The following is a 12,505-nucleotide window of genomic DNA, read 5'->3' on the forward strand; positions in this document are numbered from 1 at the left end:
GTTCCACCCCACCCCCCGCCTTAATTGGTTCTCCTCCCTTCCAACGGTGTTGAGGCGGGTGGGAACAGCAGGGGGTGAAGGTGCTGTGTTTAAAGAGGTGGAGTTATGCAGATCTAAAACGCGTGGATTGCAGCAGCAGCAAGCCGAAAAGTGCAGGCATGTAAGGGATCTAGAGGTTGACAACATGTCTTCTTAACGGGAGTCCAGGAGCTCATCTCCACAAATGGACTTTTCAGGATCCTTGGGTGGCTCCGTAGTTTGAAACCAATTCTGGTTATCGCTTCTCGGCCTTTTGGCTAAGATCAAGTGTAGTATCTGTTCTTATCAGTTTAATATCTGATACGTCCCCTATCTGGGGACCATATATTAAATGGATTTTTAGAACAGGGAGATGGAAAAAGAGCTTGCTCTGTCCACTCCACGCATTGACCTGGTATTGCAGTATCTCCAGGACCGGTGCACCCCTTCTTTAATGCAGTTTCTAAAATCAGAAAGAATTGAATTCAATGTTTTTTGTTCATTTTGCTTGTTTGTCGGATTTTGGGATGGACTCTTTGGCTTTGCTTTTCTTCTCCTCATTGGATTTTTCATGTTCAAAGTTGCAGAAGCCAGATTACAAGCTCATTTTGGTTCAACTTCAGCAACTGTGCATTGCATTGCCATGTAATGTGATGCAATGCTATCTTTCTAGCTCTCCCTTTTTACTTCCTTTTGGATAAACAGACATATTAGGCAAGCATTTTGGAGCTTTCACCTAAATAACTACAGGTGGTGAGATAAGCTGCACAATATAATTGACCTTTCAGTATATTGTTGCACACACACCATCTATTTAGCAAATGCCCTTGTTATCAACAGCAGCCTTTTAAACTCACCTGAGCTAACAGGTATGTGCGCTGGTTACTCTGCTGCGCTTAAAATTTCTTTTTTGGTTTGCTACAATGCCTTTTCTGAAACGTTGTCTCCTTCTGCTGGAACACTGACTTCTTTCATTTAATGCCTGCAGACTATAAAAGAGAACCCAACCCAAAAAGTTTGGTTGATTAGTCTGTGGCATTCTGTTAAACTGTTGCTTATGGCGGTCTCTGTGAGCTTCTCAGCGACATTCAGCCAGCCAGGTATCCTGCCTGCAGTAGATGGAATGTGGCAATGGAACGCTGGCTGCGCGTGTCATAATAGGCTCTGAGCCTTTATATACCTGTGCACAGCAGCAGCCACCTTCAGTCTGCTGCTGGACAGCCAGCAGCAGCAGCAGCAGGAGAGGTATGTAATCAGGAGCCCTCCTGCTAAGGGTAGACAGCTGCTCGTTCCACCCCACCCCCCGCCTTAATTGGTTCTCCTCCCTTCCAATGGTGTTGAGGCGGGAGGGAACAGCAGGGGGTGAAGGTGCTGTGTTTAAAGAGGTGGAGTTATGCAGATCTAAAACGCGTGGATTGCAGCAGCAGCAAGCCGAAAAGTGCAGGCATGTAAGGGATCTAGAGGTTGACAACATGTCTTCTTAACGGGAGTCCAGGAGCTCATCTCCACAAATGGACTTTTCAGGATCCTTGGGTGGCTCCGTAGTTTGAAACCAATTCTGGTTATCGCTTCTCGGCCTTTTGGCTAAGATCAAGTGTAGTATCTGTTCTTATCAGTTTAATATCTGATACGTCCCCTATCTGGGGACCATATATTAAATGGATTTTTAGAACAGGGAGATGGAAAAAGAGCTTGCTCTGTCCACTCCACGCATTGACCTGGTATTGCAGTATCTCCAGGACCGGTGCACCCCTTCTTTAATGCAGTTTCTAAAATCAGAAAGAATTGAATTCAATGTTTTTTGTTCATTTTGCTTGTTTGTCGGATTTTGGGATGGACTCTTTGGCTTTGCTTTTCTTCTCCTCATTGGATTTTTCATGTTCAAAGTTGCAGAAGCCAGATTACAAGCTCATTTTGGTTCAACTTCAGCAACTGTGCATTGCATTGCCATGTAATGTGATGCAATGCTATCTTTCTAGCTCTCCCTTTTTACTTCCTTTTGGATAAACAGACATATTAGGCAAGCATTTTGGAGCTTTCACCTAAATAACTACAGGTGGTGAGATAAGCTGCACAATATAATTGACCTTTCAGTATATTGTTGCACACACACCATCTATTTAGCAAATGCCCTTGTTATCAACAGCAGCCTTTTAAACTCACCTGAGCTAACAGGTATGTGCGCTGGTTACTCTGCTGCGCTTAAAATTTCTTTTTTGGTTTGCTACAATGCCTTTTCTGAAACGTTGTCTCCTTCTGCTGGAACACTGACTTCTTTCATTTAATGCCTGCAGACTATAAAAGAGAACCCAACCCAAAAAGTTTGGTTGATTAGTCTGTGGCATTCTGTTAAACTGTTGCTTATGGCGGTCTCTGTGAGCTTCTCAGCGACATTCAGCCAGCCAGGTATCCTGCCTGCAGTAGATGGAATGTGGCAATGGAACGCTGGCTGCGCGTGTCATAATAGGCTCTGAGCCTTTATATACCTGTGCACAGCAGCAGCCACCTTCAGTCTGCTGCTGGACAGCCAGCAGCAGCAGCAGCAGGAGAGGTATGTAATCAGGAGCCCTCCTGCTAAGGGTAGACAGCTGCTCGTTCCACCCCACCCCCCGCCTTAATTGGTTCTCCTCCCTTCCAACGGTGTTGAGGCGGGTGGGAACAGCAGGGGGTGAAGGTGCTGTGTTTAAAGAGGTGGAGTTATGCAGATCTAAAACGCGTGGATTGCAGCAGCAGCAAGCCGAAAAGTGCAGGCATGTAAGGGATCTAGAGGTTGACAACATGTCTTCTTAACGGGAGTCCAGGAGCTCATCTCCACAAATGGACTTTTCAGGATCCTTGGGTGGCTCCGTAGTTTGAAACCAATTCTGGTTATCGCTTCTCGGCCTTTTGGCTAAGATCAAGTGTAGTATCTGTTCTTATCAGTTTAATATCTGATACGTCCCCTATCTGGGGACCATATATTAAATGGATTTTTAGAACAGGGAGATGGAAAAAGAGCTTGCTCTGTCCACTCCACGCATTGACCTGGTATTGCAGTATCTCCAGGACCGGTGCACCCCTTCTTTAATGCAGTTTCTAAAATCAGAAAGAATTGAATTCAATGTTTTTTGTTCATTTTGCTTGTTTGTCGGATTTTGGGATGGACTCTTTGGCTTTGCTTTTCTTCTCCTCATTGGATTTTTCATGTTCAAAGTTGCAGAAGCCAGATTACAAGCTCATTTTGGTTCAACTTCAGCAACTGTGCATTGCATTGCCATGTAATGTGATGCAATGCTATCTTTCTAGCTCTCCCTTTTTACTTCCTTTTGGATAAACAGACATATTAGGCAAGCATTTTGGAGCTTTCACCTAAATAACTACAGGTGGTGAGATAAGCTGCACAATATAATTGACCTTTCAGTATATTGTTGCACACACACCATCTATTTAGCAAATGCCCTTGTTATCAACAGCAGCCTTTTAAACTCACCTGAGCTAACAGGTATGTGCGCTGGTTACTCTGCTGCGCTTAAAATTTCTTTTTTGGTTTGCTACAATGCCTTTTCTGAAACGTTGTCTCCTTCTGCTGGAACACTGACTTCTTTCATTTAATGCCTGCAGACTATAAAAGAGAACCCAACCCAAAAAGTTTGGTTGATTAGTCTGTGGCATTCTGTTAAACTGTTGCTTATGGCGGTCTCTGTGAGCTTCTCAGCGACATTCAGCCAGCCAGGTATCCTGCCTGCAGTAGATGGAATGTGGCAATGGAACGCTGGCTGCGCGTGTCATAATAGGCTCTGAGCCTTTATATACCTGTGCACAGCAGCAGCCACCTTCAGTCTGCTGCTGGACAGCCAGCAGCAGCAGCAGCAGGAGAGGTATGTAATCAGGAGCCCTCCTGCTAAGGGTAGACAGCTGCTCGTTCCACCCCACCCCCCGCCTTAATTGGTTCTCCTCCCTTCCAATGGTGTTGAGGCGGGAGGGAACAGCAGGGGGTGAAGGTGCTGTGTTTAAAGAGGTGGAGTTATGCAGATCTAAAACGCGTGGATTGCAGCAGCAGCAAGCCGAAAAGTGCAGGCATGTAAGGGATCTAGAGGTTGACAACATGTCTTCTTAACGGGAGTCCAGGAGCTCATCTCCACAAATGGACTTTTCAGGATCCTTGGGTGGCTCCGTAGTTTGAAACCAATTCTGGTTATCGCTTCTCGGCCTTTTGGCTAAGATCAAGTGTAGTATCTGTTCTTATCAGTTTAATATCTGATACGTCCCCTATCTGGGGACCATATATTAAATGGATTTTTAGAACAGGGAGATGGAAAAAGAGCTTGCTCTGTCCACTCCACGCATTGACCTGGTATTGCAGTATCTCCAGGACCGGTGCACCCCTTCTTTAATGCAGTTTCTAAAATCAGAAAGAATTGAATTCAATGTTTTTTGTTCATTTTGCTTGTTTGTCGGATTTTGGGATGGACTCTTTGGCTTTGCTTTTCTTCTCCTCATTGGATTTTTCATGTTCAAAGTTGCAGAAGCCAGATTACAAGCTCATTTTGGTTCAACTTCAGCAACTGTGCATTGCATTGCCATGTAATGTGATGCAATGCTATCTTTCTAGCTCTCCCTTTTTACTTCCTTTTGGATAAACAGACATATTAGGCAAGCATTTTGGAGCTTTCACCTAAATAACTACAGGTGGTGAGATAAGCTGCACAATATAATTGACCTTTCAGTATATTGTTGCACACACACCATCTATTTAGCAAATGCCCTTGTTATCAACAGCAGCCTTTTAAACTCACCTGAGCTAACAGGTATGTGCGCTGGTTACTCTGCTGCGCTTAAAATTTCTTTTTTGGTTTGCTACAATGCCTTTTCTGAAACGTTGTCTCCTTCTGCTGGAACACTGACTTCTTTCATTTAATGCCTGCAGACTATAAAAGAGAACCCAACCCAAAAAGTTTGGTTGATTAGTCTGTGGCATTCTGTTAAACTGTTGCTTATGGCGGTCTCTGTGAGCTTCTCAGCGACATTCAGCCAGCCAGGTATCCTGCCTGCAGTAGATGGAATGTGGCAATGGAACGCTGGCTGCGCGTGTCATAATAGGCTCTGAGCCTTTATATACCTGTGCACAGCAGCAGCCACCTTCAGTCTGCTGCTGGACAGCCAGCAGCAGCAGCAGCAGGAGAGGTATGTAATCAGGAGCCCTCCTGCTAAGGGTAGACAGCTGCTCGTTCCACCCCACCCCCCGCCTTAATTGGTTCTCCTCCCTTCCAACGGTGTTGAGGCGGGTGGGAACAGCAGGGGGTGAAGGTGCTGTGTTTAAAGAGGTGGAGTTATGCAGATCTAAAACGCGTGGATTGCAGCAGCAGCAAGCCGAAAAGTGCAGGCATGTAAGGGATCTAGAGGTTGACAACATGTCTTCTTAACGGGAGTCCAGGAGCTCATCTCCACAAATGGACTTTTCAGGATCCTTGGGTGGCTCCGTAGTTTGAAACCAATTCTGGTTATCGCTTCTCGGCCTTTTGGCTAAGATCAAGTGTAGTATCTGTTCTTATCAGTTTAATATCTGATACGTCCCCTATCTGGGGACCATATATTAAATGGATTTTTAGAACAGGGAGATGGAAAAAGAGCTTGCTCTGTCCACTCCACGCATTGACCTGGTATTGCAGTATCTCCAGGACCGGTGCACCCCTTCTTTAATGCAGTTTCTAAAATCAGAAAGAATTGAATTCAATGTTTTTTGTTCATTTTGCTTGTTTGTCGGATTTTGGGATGGACTCTTTGGCTTTGCTTTTCTTCTCCTCATTGGATTTTTCATGTTCAAAGTTGCAGAAGCCAGATTACAAGCTCATTTTGGTTCAACTTCAGCAACTGTGCATTGCATTGCCATGTAATGTGATGCAATGCTATCTTTCTAGCTCTCCCTTTTTACTTCCTTTTGGATAAACAGACATATTAGGCAAGCATTTTGGAGCTTTCACCTAAATAACTACAGGTGGTGAGATAAGCTGCACAATATAATTGACCTTTCAGTTTATTGTTGCACACACACCATCTATTTAGCAAATGCCCTTGTTATCAACAGCAGCCTTTTAAACTCACCTGAGCTAACAGGTATGTGCGCTGGTTACTCTGCTGCGCTTAAAATTTCTTTTTTGGTTTGCTACAATGCCTTTTCTGAAAGGTTGTCTCCTTCTGCTGGAACACTGACTTCTTTCATTTAATGCCTGCAGACTATAAAAGAGAACCCAACCCAAAAAGTTTGGTTGATTAGTCTGTGGCATTCTGTTAAACTGTTGCTTATGGCGGTCTCTGTGAGCTTCTCAGCGACATTCAGCCAGCCAGGTATCCTGCCTGCAGTAGATGGAATGTGGCAATGGAACGCTGGCTGCGCGTGTCATAATAGGCTCTGAGCCTTTATATACCTGTGCACAGCAGCAGCCACCTTCAGTCTGCTGCTGGACAGCCAGCAGCAGCAGCAGCAGGAGAGGTATGTAATCAGGAGCCCTCCTGCTAAGGGTAGACAGCTGCTCGTTCCACCCCACCCCCCGCCTTAATTGGTTCTCCTCCCTTCCAACGGTGTTGAGGCGGGTGGGAACAGCAGGGGGTGAAGGTGCTGTGTTTAAAGAGGTGGAGTTATGCAGATCTAAAACGCGTGGATTGCAGCAGCAGCAAGCCGAAAAGTGCAGGCATGTAAGGGATCTAGAGGTTGACAACATGTCTTCTTAACGGGAGTCCAGGAGCTCATCTCCACAAATGGACTTTTCAGGATCCTTGGGTGGCTCCGTAGTTTGAAACCAATTCTGGTTATCGCTTCTCGGCCTTTTGGCTAAGATCAAGTGTAGTATCTGTTCTTATCAGTTTAATATCTGATACGTCCCCTATCTGGGGACCATATATTAAATGGATTTTTAGAACAGGGAGATGGAAAAAGAGCTTGCTCTGTCCACTCCACGCATTGACCTGGTATTGCAGTATCTCCAGGACCGGTGCACCCCTTCTTTAATGCAGTTTCTAAAATCAGAAAGAATTGAATTCAATGTTTTTTGTTCATTTTGCTTGTTTGTCGGATTTTGGGATGGACTCTTTGGCTTTGCTTTTCTTCTCCTCATTGGATTTTTCATGTTCAAAGTTGCAGAAGCCAGATTACAAGCTCATTTTGGTTCAACTTCAGCAACTGTGCATTGCATTGCCATGTAATGTGATGCAATGCTATCTTTCTAGCTCTCCCTTTTTACTTCCTTTTGGATAAACAGACATATTAGGCAAGCATTTTGGAGCTTTCACCTAAATAACTACAGGTGGTGAGATAAGCTGCACAATATAATTGACCTTTCAGTATATTGTTGCACACACACCATCTATTTAGCAAATGCCCTTGTTATCAACAGCAGCCTTTTAAACTCACCTGAGCTAACAGGTATGTGCGCTGGTTACTCTGCTGCGCTTAAAATTTCTTTTTTGGTTTGCTACAATGCCTTTTCTGAAACGTTGTCTCCTTCTGCTGGAACACTGACTTCTTTCATTTAATGCCTGCAGACTATAAAAGAGAACCCAACCCAAAAAGTTTGGTTGATTAGTCTGTGGCATTCTGTTAAACTGTTGCTTATGGCGGTCTCTGTGAGCTTCTCAGCGACATTCAGCCAGCCAGGTATCCTGCCTGCAGTAGATGGAATGTGGCAATGGAACGCTGGCTGCGCGTGTCACAATAGGCTCTGAGCCTTTATATACCTGTGCACAGCAGCAGCCACCTTCAGTCTGCTGCTGGACAGCCAGCAGCAGCAGCAGCAGGAGAGGTATGTAATCAGGAGCCCTCCTGCTAAGGGTAGACAGCTGCTCGTTCCACCCCACCCCCCGCCTTAATTGGTTCTCCTCCCTTCCAATGGTGTTGAGGCGGGAGGGAACAGCAGGGGGTGAAGGTGCTGTGTTTAAAGAGGTGGAGTTATGCAGATCTAAAACGCGTGGATTGCAGCAGCAGCAAGCCGAAAAGTGCAGGCATGTAAGGGATCTAGAGGTTGACAACATGTCTTCTTAACGGGAGTCCAGGAGCTCATCTCCACAAATGGACTTTTCAGGATCCTTGGGTGGCTCCGTAGTTTGAAACCAATTCTGGTTATCGCTTCTCGGCCTTTTGGCTAAGATCAAGTGTAGTATCTGTTCTTATCAGTTTAATATCTGATACGTCCCCTATCTGGGGACCATATATTAAATGGATTTTTAGAACAGGGAGATGGAAAAAGAGCTTGCTCTGTCCACTCCACGCATTGACCTGGTATTGCAGTATCTCCAGGACCGGTGCACCCCTTCTTTAATGCAGTTTCTAAAATCAGAAAGAATTGAATTCAATGTTTTTTGTTCATTTTGCTTGTTTGTCGGATTTTGGGATGGACTCTTTGGCTTTGCTTTTCTTCTCCTCATTGGATTTTTCATGTTCAAAGTTGCAGAAGCCAGATTACAAGCTCATTTTGGTTCAACTTCAGCAACTGTGCATTGCATTGCCATGTAATGTGATGCAATGCTATCTTTCTAGCTCTCCCTTTTTACTTCCTTTTGGATAAACAGACATATTAGGCAAGCATTTTGGAGCTTTCACCTAAATAACTACAGGTGGTGAGATAAGCTGCACAATATAATTGACCTTTCAGTATATTGTTGCACACACACCATCTATTTAGCAAATGCCCTTGTTATCAACAGCAGCCTTTTAAACTCACCTGAGCTAACAGGTATGTGCGCTGGTTACTCTGCTGCGCTTAAAATTTCTTTTTTGGTTTGCTACAATGCCTTTTCTGAAACGTTGTCTCCTTCTGCTGGAACACTGACTTCTTTCATTTAATGCCTGCAGACTATAAAAGAGAACCCAACCCAAAAAGTTTGGTTGATTAGTCTGTGGCATTCTGTTAAACTGTTGCTTATGGCGGTCTCTGTGAGCTTCTCAGCGACATTCAGCCAGCCAGGTATCCTGCCTGCAGTAGATGGAATGTGGCAATGGAACGCTGGCTGCGCGTGTCATAATAGGCTCTGAGCCTTTATATACCTGTGCACAGCAGCAGCCACCTTCAGTCTGCTGCTGGACAGCCAGCAGCAGCAGCAGCAGGAGAGGTATGTAATCAGGAGCCCTCCTGCTAAGGGTAGACAGCTGCTCGTTCCACCCCACCCCCCGCCTTAATTGGTTCTCCTCCCTTCCAACGGTGTTGAGGCGGGTGGGAACAGCAGGGGGTGAAGGTGCTGTGTTTAAAGAGGTGGAGTTATGCAGATCTAAAACGCGTGGATTGCAGCAGCAGCAAGCCGAAAAGTGCAGGCATGTAAGGGATCTAGAGGTTGACAACATGTCTTCTTAACGGGAGTCCAGGAGCTCATCTCCACAAATGGACTTTTCAGGATCCTTGGGTGGCTCCGTAGTTTGAAACCAATTCTGGTTATCGCTTCTCGGCCTTTTGGCTAAGATCAAGTGTAGTATCTGTTCTTATCAGTTTAATATCTGATACGTCCCCTATCTGGGGACCATATATTAAATGGATTTTTAGAACAGGGAGATGGAAAAAGAGCTTGCTCTGTCCACTCCACGCATTGACCTGGTATTGCAGTATCTCCAGGACCGGTGCACCCCTTCTTTAATGCAGTTTCTAAAATCAGAAAGAATTGAATTCAATGTTTTTTGTTCATTTTGCTTGTTTGTCGGATTTTGGGATGGACTCTTTGGCTTTGCTTTTCTTCTCCTCATTGGATTTTTCATGTTCAAAGTTGCAGAAGCCAGATTACAAGCTCATTTTGGTTCAACTTCAGCAACTGTGCATTGCATTGCCATGTAATGTGATGCAATGCTATCTTTCTAGCTCTTCCTTTTTACTTCCTTTTGGATAAACAGACATATTAGGCAAGCATTTTGGAGCTTTCACCTAAATAACTACAGGTGGTGAGATAAGCTGCACAATATAATTGACCTTTCAGTATATTGTTGCACACACACCATCTATTTAGCAAATGCCCTTGTTATCAACAGCAGCCTTTTAAACTCACCTGAGCTAACAGGTATGTGCGCTGGTTACTCTGCTGCGCTTAAAATTTCTTTTTTGGTTTGCTACAATGCCTTTTCTGAAACGTTGTCTCCTTCTGCTGGAACACTGACTTCTTTCATTTAATGCCTGCAGACTATAAAAGAGAACCCAACCCAAAAAGTTTGGTTGATTAGTCTGTGGCATTCTGTTAAACTGTTGCTTATGGCGGTCTCTGTGAGCTTCTCAGCGACATTCAGCCAGCCAGGTATCCTGCCTGCAGTAGATGGAATGTGGCAATGGAACGCTGGCTGCGCGTGTCATAATAGGCTCTGAGCCTTTATATACCTGTGCACAGCAGCAGCCACCTTCAGTCTGCTGCTGGACAGCCAGCAGCAGCAGCAGCAGGAGAGGTATGTAATCAGGAGCCCTCCTGCTAAGGGTAGACAGCTGCTCGTTCCACCCCACCCCCCGCCTTAATTGGTTCTCCTCCCTTCCAACGGTGTTGAGGCGGGTGGGAACAGCAGGGGGTGAAGGTGCTGTGTTTAAAGAGGTGGAGTTATGCAGATCTAAAACGCGTGGATTGCAGCAGCAGCAAGCCGAAAAGTGCAGGCATGTAAGGGATCTAGAGGTTGACAACATGTCTTCTTAACGGGAGTCCAGGAGCTCATCTCCACAAATGGACTTTTCAGGATCCTTGGGTGGCTCCGTAGTTTGAAACCAATTCTGGTTATCGCTTCTCGGCCTTTTGGCTAAGATCAAGTGTAGTATCTGTTCTTATCAGTTTAATATTTGATACGTCCCCTATCTGGGGACCATATATTAAATGGATTTTTAGAACAGGGAGATGGAAAAAGAGCTTGCTCTGTCCACTCCACGCATTGACCTGGTATTGCAGTATCTCCAGGACCGGTGCACCCCTTCTTTAATGCAGTTTCTAAAATCAGAAAGAATTGAATTCAATGTTTTTTGTTCATTTTGCTTGTTTGTCGGATTTTGGGATGGACTCTTTGGCTTTGCTTTTCTTCTCCTCATTGGATTTTTCATGTTCAAAGTTGCAGAAGCCAGATTACAAGCTCATTTTGGTTCAACTTCAGCAACTGTGCATTGCATTGCCATGTAATGTGATGCAATGCTATCTTTCTAGCTCTCCCTTTTTACTTCCTTTTGGATAAACAGACATATTAGGCAAGCATTTTGGAGCTTTCACCTAAATAACTACAGGTGGTGAGATAAGCTGCACAATATAATTGACCTTTCAGTATATTGTTGCACACACACCATCTATTTAGCAAATGCCCTTGTTATCAACAGCAGCCTTTTAAACTCACCTGAGCTAACAGGTATGTGCGCTGGTTACTCTGCTGCGCTTAAAATTTCTTTTTTGGTTTGCTACAATGCCTTTTCTGAAACGTTGTCTCCTTCTGCTGGAACACTGACTTCTTTCATTTAATGCCTGCAGACTATAAAAGAGAACCCAACCCAAAAAGTTTGGTTGATTAGTCTGTGGCATTCTGTTAAACTGTTGCTTATGGCGGTCTCTGTGAGCTTCTCAGCGACATTCAGCCAGCCAGGTATCCTGCCTGCAGTAGATGGAATGTGGCAATGGAACGCTGGCTGCGCGTGTCATAATAGGCTCTGAGCCTTTATATACCTGTGCACAGCAGCAGCCACCTTCAGTCTGCTGCTGGACAGCCAGCAGCAGCAGCAGCAGGAGAGGTATGTAATCAGGAGCCCTCCTGCTAAGGGTAGACAGCTGCTCGTTCCACCCCACCCCCCGCCTTAATTGGTTCTCCTCCCTTCCAACGGTGTTGAGGCGGGTGGGAACAGCAGGGGGTGAAGGTGCTGTGTTTAAAGAGGTGGAGTTATGCAGATCTAAAACGCGTGGATTGCAGCAGCAGCAAGCCGAAAAGTGCAGGCATGTAAGGGATCTAGAGGTTGACAACATGTCTTCTTAACGGGAGTCCAGGAGCTCATCTCCACAAATGGACTTTTCAGGATCCTTGGGTGGCTCCGTAGTTTGAAACCAATTCTGGTTATCGCTTCTCGGCCTTTTGGCTAAGATCAAGTGTAGTATCTGTTCTTATCAGTTTAATATCTGATACGTCCCCTATCTGGGGACCATATATTAAATGGATTTTTAGAACAGGGAGATGGAAAAAGAGCTTGCTCTGTCCACTCCACGCATTGACCTGGTATTGCAGTATCTCCAGGACCGGTGCACCCCTTCTTTAATGCAGTTTCTAAAATCAGAAAGAATTGAATTCAATGTTTTTTGTTCATTTTGCTTGTTTGTCGGATTTTGGGATGGACTCTTTGGCTTTGCTTTTCTTCTCCTCATTGGATTTTTCATGTTCAAAGTTGCAGAAGCCAGATTACAAGCTCATTTTGGTTCAACTTCAGCAACTGTGCATTGCATTGCCATGTAATGTGATGCAATGCTATCTTTCTAGCTCTCCCTTTTTACTTCCTTTTGGATAAACAGACATATTAGGCAAGCATTTTGGAGCTTT

At 44.9% G+C, this 12,505-nt stretch overlaps 10 non-coding genes across 10 annotated transcripts; all 10 read left to right on the forward strand.

Moving 5' to 3' along the window:
• Positions 1 to 276: 276 nt before the first annotated feature.
• LOC141198189 (U2 spliceosomal RNA) lies at positions 277 to 467 on the forward strand. Its single transcript, XR_012270149.1, has one exon. It is a non-coding gene; the product is annotated as a U2 spliceosomal RNA (small nuclear RNA).
• Positions 468 to 1,582: 1,115 nt separating this feature from the next.
• LOC141198201 (U2 spliceosomal RNA) lies at positions 1,583 to 1,773 on the forward strand. The gene has a single exon (XR_012270160.1). It is a non-coding gene; the product is annotated as a U2 spliceosomal RNA (small nuclear RNA).
• A 1,115-nt stretch (positions 1,774 to 2,888) lies between these two features.
• Positions 2,889 to 3,079, forward strand: LOC141198212 (U2 spliceosomal RNA). Its single transcript, XR_012270171.1, has one exon. It is a non-coding gene; the product is annotated as a U2 spliceosomal RNA (small nuclear RNA).
• Positions 3,080 to 4,194: 1,115 nt separating this feature from the next.
• LOC141198223 (U2 spliceosomal RNA) lies at positions 4,195 to 4,385 on the forward strand. Its single transcript, XR_012270182.1, has one exon. It is a non-coding gene; the product is annotated as a U2 spliceosomal RNA (small nuclear RNA).
• A 1,115-nt stretch (positions 4,386 to 5,500) lies between these two features.
• On the forward strand, positions 5,501 to 5,691 carry LOC141198235 (U2 spliceosomal RNA). Its single transcript, XR_012270193.1, has one exon. It is a non-coding gene; the product is annotated as a U2 spliceosomal RNA (small nuclear RNA).
• A 1,115-nt stretch (positions 5,692 to 6,806) lies between these two features.
• Positions 6,807 to 6,997, forward strand: LOC141198248 (U2 spliceosomal RNA). Its single transcript, XR_012270205.1, has one exon. It is a non-coding gene; the product is annotated as a U2 spliceosomal RNA (small nuclear RNA).
• Positions 6,998 to 8,112: 1,115 nt separating this feature from the next.
• LOC141198260 (U2 spliceosomal RNA) lies at positions 8,113 to 8,303 on the forward strand. The gene has a single exon (XR_012270216.1). It is a non-coding gene; the product is annotated as a U2 spliceosomal RNA (small nuclear RNA).
• A 1,115-nt stretch (positions 8,304 to 9,418) lies between these two features.
• Positions 9,419 to 9,609, forward strand: LOC141198271 (U2 spliceosomal RNA). Its single transcript, XR_012270227.1, has one exon. It is a non-coding gene; the product is annotated as a U2 spliceosomal RNA (small nuclear RNA).
• Positions 9,610 to 10,724: 1,115 nt separating this feature from the next.
• Positions 10,725 to 10,915, forward strand: LOC141198478 (U2 spliceosomal RNA). The gene has a single exon (XR_012270427.1). It is a non-coding gene; the product is annotated as a U2 spliceosomal RNA (small nuclear RNA).
• A 1,115-nt stretch (positions 10,916 to 12,030) lies between these two features.
• LOC141198283 (U2 spliceosomal RNA) lies at positions 12,031 to 12,221 on the forward strand. The gene has a single exon (XR_012270238.1). It is a non-coding gene; the product is annotated as a U2 spliceosomal RNA (small nuclear RNA).
• Positions 12,222 to 12,505: the final 284 nt, after the last annotated feature.

The sequence above is a fragment of the Phyllobates terribilis genome, unplaced genomic scaffold, assembly GCF_046119375.1.
Source record: "Phyllobates terribilis strain yellow unplaced genomic scaffold, ASM4611937v1 Scaffold_94__1_contigs__length_6153435, whole genome shotgun sequence".
Classification (NCBI taxonomy): Eukaryota; Metazoa; Chordata; class Amphibia; order Anura; family Dendrobatidae; genus Phyllobates; species Phyllobates terribilis.